The sequence below is a fragment of the Mus caroli genome, chromosome 17 (assembly GCF_900094665.2).
Source record: "Mus caroli chromosome 17, CAROLI_EIJ_v1.1, whole genome shotgun sequence".
In the NCBI taxonomy this organism is placed as follows: Eukaryota; Metazoa; Chordata; class Mammalia; order Rodentia; family Muridae; genus Mus; species Mus caroli.
The window spans coordinates 84,435,198-84,441,698 of NC_034586.1; the positions used below are offsets into that span (position 1 = coordinate 84,435,198).

At 42.8% G+C, this 6,501-nt stretch overlaps 1 pseudogene; it reads right to left on the minus strand.

The window, feature by feature from the left end:
* Positions 1 to 335: 335 nt before the first annotated feature.
* Positions 336 to 704, minus strand: LOC110312170 (annotated as a pseudogene).
* Positions 705 to 6,501: the final 5,797 nt, after the last annotated feature.

The following is a 6,501-nucleotide window of genomic DNA, read 5'->3' on the forward strand; positions in this document are numbered from 1 at the left end:
TCTTCTTCTTCTTCTTCTTCTTCTTCTTCTTCTTCTTCTTCTTCTTCTTTTCCATCACCAAAGAGATTTTATTCAAGTTTCTAACACAAATGAGTTATTTGGTTTGAATTACAGAACTAAGTCCAAACTGAAAACAAATAGTTTCTGATTTTTTTGTTTGCTTGTTTTTTCAAGACATGGTTTCTCTGTGTAAAGGAGCCCTGGGTACTTTGTAATTGCTCTACTGTAGACAAGGCTGACCTTGAACTCACAGAAATCCATCTGCCTCCACCTCTTGAGTGCTGGGATGAAAGGGGTGCACCACCACGCCTGGTTCCCTTGCCAGTCTTTAAGGTCTACCAGGCCCGGCCCTTCGTGGCCTTTGCTCTGCTTTTCCCTCTTTTCTTTTCTCTCTTGGCCTTCAGTCTTTTTCTTTGTCTCTGGTTCATCCACATTGGGTACTGGCCATGCTGGTCTAAAAGAGTCTTTCTGTTTCTCTTAATTTCAGTTTCCATTTTCATGTTATCCTTTTCCTCATCCAGGTCACACCACCCTTCCTTGCACTGCATTTTCTCCTGCCGAGGTTTGGAGACCACCACGGTTGCTATCTCCTCAACATCTTTCATTAGAGCATCCCCGCCCACTCTGAGGATACTCTTCAGTCTGTTGAGCTCCCTTGGCGCATTCTTCTTCCTCTTCCACTTACTCCGCAGGCTTTTAGCCATGCTTCACCTGAGAGACACCACCGCGCACCACGCGTGGGATGCCAACCGCACTTCGGTCCTTCTTAGAGTGGGGAACAAAATACCCATGGAAAGAGTTACAGAGACAAAATTCGGAGCTGAGATGGAAGGAAGGACCATCCAGGGAGTGCCCCACCCAGGGATCCATCCTATAAACAGCTGCCTTGTACTTTCTTTACCTTTGCTTCTTTGAATGTTCTCCATTTACAGATTCAAGCTGGGCTTGTCCAGCCCTTGTATTCCAGGCAGCTGAGGACACTAGATAACTATAGCCAGGCATTACATGCACTGAGGTGTCAAGTGGAAGGAGTTGAGGATACAAAGACTTGTTTACTTTAATTTAAAGAGGAAAAAAGGGATTAAAAATAAAATACACACCTATATAGTCTTTTAGATGAGACATAGCTTGGAGACGAATAAGTATTTAAGGAGAATTAGAGTCTCAGGGTAGAAAGAGAGACAGGAATTTAATAAGGCAATCAGAGAAGGCCTTAGTCAAAAGGTCTTGGTGAGTGAGTCAGCCTTGGGGACTGCATACGAAGAAGACTCTCTAGACAAGAGAGCAAGTGCAGAGCTCTGGGGTGAGGGTGTGCCTGGAATGCTGGAGTCAGTGTGCTGGCCAGAGAGAAGAGGAGAAATGGTAATCTGGGTTATTGGTGAGCAGAGTTCGCTGGCCTAGTCCTTTGTGAAGACCTTGGCTTTCCTGCAATGAGCTGAGGAAGACAGTTACCAGATAGAAAACCTCATGAGTGGAAGGGACATGGAATCAGTGGCCCATGTCACTCAGAGATGAAGTAACAGGTGCCCTGGTAAGACTGACAGGGAGCAGCCCGATGTACCTGGGGGTGGGGGTGCTGGGAAAGAGCTGACCCTGGAAGTATGAGTTTCCCCATTGGACAGTGAGATGGACTAGCAGGAGCAAGCGCTGAGATGTGTGACATGGTGACATCTTCAGAGAATGTACACATGTGCTTTGATTCAAGATGGCAGTGCTGAGAGAAAGCTGAGTGTTTTTGCTGGCCAGCAGGTATCAGATTTTGAGGGTCTTTAGGTGGTGAAATAATACGGTTTAATTGAATCCTACAGACCCAGGAAACCATGGGAAAAATGAGTTAGTTAGTTCTCCAGTAGGAAAAATGAGTTAGTCTTGACTAAAATAAAAATAATCTGCACCCTTAGCCTAAGTTCCCACACCATCTGATGCTGGGCAGCCTTCAGACCTAGAGAAAGGAGAACTGATACAGAATTCCCATTTGTCATAATCTGAACTCCCCTGATCTGTAAAGTAGGAAGGAGTGTGAGCTGCATTATTAAATTTATCAGGGAGTTACAGGGAAAATATAAGATAATGTATATGTATACATTGTTGCACCCTAAAGGAGCACCCTGCATCCCTATTTTCATAACTCTGTGACCCCAAAATGGGATGTGTGGGGTCTGTCAAAAAATATGCAGCAGGCCAAAATAGAATGTGTTTGGTGAAAGAGTTGAACATCAATGCAAATCTCGGCCTTGTCAAACGCTGGTGACCTTGGACCGCGTGAGAGCTCAGTTCTCTCACATTTAAAGTAGATTGTACTGTTTTAGATTGGTGTGAAAGCAGAGACTGTGTTTAGAGTCCAGAGAAAAAAGTCAACGACAGGTGTTCACCCTTTCCTGAGCCTGATGTTGTTGAACCCATGATCACATGGATCCAAAGCCTTCTGGTGTGCCTGGAGTTGAGGGCAGGGCTGCTGATGCTGGAAGACTGTATCATCTGACTTCCTGAGGACCGAGGGAAGTTTTGTTCTGATTCTTTCCTTTCCCTGGTCATGGTTAGGCACATGGTGGGAGGGAAGCTAATGAATCTTGAAGGTACCAGGGTTGTAGCTGGTAGGGAACAATCTTGGTTTTTGCTCTTGTAAGCTAACTGAACACAGGCCACTGATTCAGCAGGCTAATGGAAAATGGAGGGTGAAGTATGGGTTCATATAAGTAGCTCATAATTTCCTGCTGCTGAGGAAGGAAGGCTTATTTTGTCTAAATTTAATAGAACAATCATCCACTCTGATTGTATTCTCAGGGAAACCTCCTCATCTCCTTCCTCCGTTTTGTTTCAGAGCACACAGCTTCACATTTAAACAGGGGAAAGAGAGGAATTGCTGTCCAGCTGCAGTTTCTCATTTGGCAGGCAACCAGCCATTTTCTCAGGATTTGACAGAATATGATCTCTCATTTAACTGGCTTTCTAACACCGCCCCTGAGCCAGGCTGAATTGAATCAGAACCCGGTGCAATCATTGTCTTGGCTGAAGATTCACACCTACAGTTCTTCCCCCAGATTGTTTAGTGTGGTCACAGTGGATGTTGAGAAAAACAAGCAGGAAACAGTATACTTGCCAAGGTGAGATGGGACTTGCTTTTGTTTCCAACAGGGCTGCCTCACTTCTGCCTTTTAACAATCTTCTACAGTCATTAGTCTTTCATTCGGTCTGTAAATAATTAAACACTTCAAATGGTGCATAATACAAATAATATCATCTACCGTCTCTTCCCTCAGGGAACTTACAATTAAGTTGGAAAGATAAGACGGCTCCAAATAAGTAGAGGTATGGAGCCAGAGCACACAAAGGGATGGGAAATATGGCAAGTCAGAAAAGCAAGAGAAGAGACCTTTGCTTGGAATAATTTCATGGATCAGTTTTAATGGCTTGAGTGGGGGAAGGGAAGAGACGGGATATAGAGAGACTTGTCTTGAGGCGTTGGGTAGGTCAGCATTCCAAGATGCAGCGGCAAGTGCATGAGCATGCTGTGGACTGTAATTACTTTTTAAAGTTGAATTGAAATAAGTAACTTGTAGAGAGGCAGCAGCAATCCACAGGGTTGAGTGTTCCTAGAGAGGCTACCTGGAGGAAAACCAAACAGGAAGCCAGCATGATAATCCAGGCAGGAAGGAGTAATGGACTTGGAGGGCTCAAAGGAAGACTGGGCTTCAGAAAGGTTTTGAGAATTTCCAGCTCAGCTTCTACAAGTGCTGTCTTCCAAGATTCTTTGTCCCATAGCTTTGAATGAGACCATAGGGTTGGTCTAGGAGAAGAACAGTAAGGGTGAAGGACATTGTATTCTGTCATTCTACTCTGTCCTTTGGGCTTGTATATTAGGGGTTGGAAAGCTGTAGTCCATGGGCCAAATCCAGTCTCCTATCCATTTTTGTATATCTCAGAAGAAATGAGTAATTCTTCTGAAATGAATAATTTTACATGTGGCTAAAACCTATTATTTTATTTTATGAAAATTGTACAAAGTTCAAATATGTGCCTATATTATTACTGGCATATGCAGTTGTTTAAGTATTATCAGTGGACCTTGTGATGTTAGTATATTAACTGAGGCAAAACTGAATAATTGTGATAGAGATTGATGGCCAACAAAGCCTAAATGTACTATCTGGGCCTTTATAGAAAGCTTGAAGATGTCTGCTCATGGCTAGAAATGACATCAAAGGAACCAAAGGTAGGAGGTATATTATGAGGTAAGGAAAGAATGTACTGCTAATGGAATAATGAATAAAGGAGTCAATTGGGAAGAATGAAAAATGCAGGATGATGAGTGGCCACCCAGAGTAGACTTCCATGTGGCTCCTATGGATCCCTATGGATGCATCCTGGAGAATGAGATAGGTGGCTGATGTAGACCACAGAAAAAAGTTTCCTCTTCTATTTCCTACAGGATAGAACTGAACAATGAGAACTTGGAACAAATCAATTCCCTGAGTCACCAGTAGTGAACATGATGGGGCAGTAAGATAGAATCTGGTCACAACAAAATGTGACGCCAGCCTTGGGCCACCTTCTTGGACATGAGAGAAGAGATATAGACCCCGTTTTTGCTTAAGCCATTGTATTTTTGTTTTTGTTCCTCTTGGTCTACCAATAAGATGAAGCGGTATCCAGTAATTAGAAAAATAATTTACTTTGTGAATTTTGACTCCTGCCCCTGAGAATCGGGCTTCTGTTGTGTTAGAAGTCTTGGTGGCTAAAGGCAAAATTATTTCATCAGTGACAAGAATAGATTCATGGCATAGAAGCTGAGAGACAACTCACACCATCTGTAAGCAGGGAAGGTGGTGATGGACTTGGCTCTGATGGCCCTAGCTGCTTACCAAGGAGAAGGCAGGTGGTCACTACTTAGGAATGGGTGATTTGAGAAAGACATGCTCAGGGGTCACCATTAATGAGGAGTTGCTGTGTAGGGATACAGGAAAGGCCACTGAGGACTGCAAGCCTGGAAACAACACTGGTTCTGTCAGAAGTTCTAGTCAGGACTTAGGGACTTGCAACAAATAGTAGACACAATGCTGACACACACACACACACACACACACACACACACACACACACACACACACACACACACACACACCAGTTACCAGACAGCCAGAGACCTGAAGGCAAAACCCCTGCTCCCATCTTTCTGTGTATTGTATAACACATTCATACTCCCTTCCATTTTCTATTTCCTTTTGGGTCAACTTGGAGGTTTTAAAATTTCATATATTAATGAATAACAATCAGATAAGACTAAGACTAAGATGGAATTTTATGAGATAGATAGATAGATAGATAGAGAAGGGTAGGGGAGAGGGAGGGGGGAGGGAGGGGGATATTTTTCAAGAGTGCAATGGGCTTTGTATTTAGTAGTAGAGCATGGTAATCATTGTTTATCTGTTTATTATACTTCCACAGCTCCACCCATCTTCCCACCCTTTCTTATAACAAATGCTGCATCCTGGCATAATTCCAGGTTGGCCTCCTAACCATATCGCACACCCCGTCTCTAGGGATGATGCGGTGCAGCTGCAGTGTTTCTCCTGGAGCTTCTAAACTCAAGTCAAGGCATGGGAGGATGGAAAGTTGAATCCCTGAGGAAATGCATCGACATACAGGCCCAAGGGTTTCTGTGGTGGAATTTTCAGCAACTCTTTACTTTGTGTCTTTTCTAGACTTGACAGGTCATTTCTTTCTGCGATTTCATAAATGAAACAATTCTCCTCCATTTTAAAGTCTATGGTAGCTAGAATAATTCTCTTTTGCTTGCAAATGATAACATTAACATAGGATCCATAAATCCCCATGTAGCCCAGGAACTTCAGGTATATACTAACTTTATAGGTAAGAGAAGGCAATGGCTGTTTAAAACCATCCAGGAAACAGAGGAATCCAGCCCCAGCAATAGATTATGTTGCTGTGTACTCAGGACTGTTTAAACTAGTTTATATCATACTCAAAGGACTTCCTTCATAAAAACACAAATGGCTTGCCTTTTTCCTCAAAGCAGAGAGACCATAAACACGACTGTGCAGGCTGTGAGACAGGGAGATGGGAAGCATATTTATTTGTATTGGCCTTGGAAGCTCAAGAGCAAGAATGAAAACAAACAAGTAATGATAATAATAATTTTTTTTAAAAGCCTGCAAGGGTTGACTACTAAAGACAGAACAAATTATCCCCAAAGTTTTACAACATAAAACAGGATAAATCTTGAAAATTACGTTGACAAGTGCATACAACAGTGTAATTTTTTTCTTAATTAAACTGACAAAGATTGCTAGTTCTACATAAATCAACACAAAGCAACAAATCTACAGTGTTAAGAGAAGTGCAGTAAAAGTTGTTGGGAGGAAAATATAAGGGAAATTATAATGAAATAATCCTTCCTTCCTTCCTTCCTTCCTTCCTTCCTTCCTTCCTTCCTTCCTTCCTTCCTTCCTTCCTTCCTTCCTTCCTCCCTCCCTCCCTCCC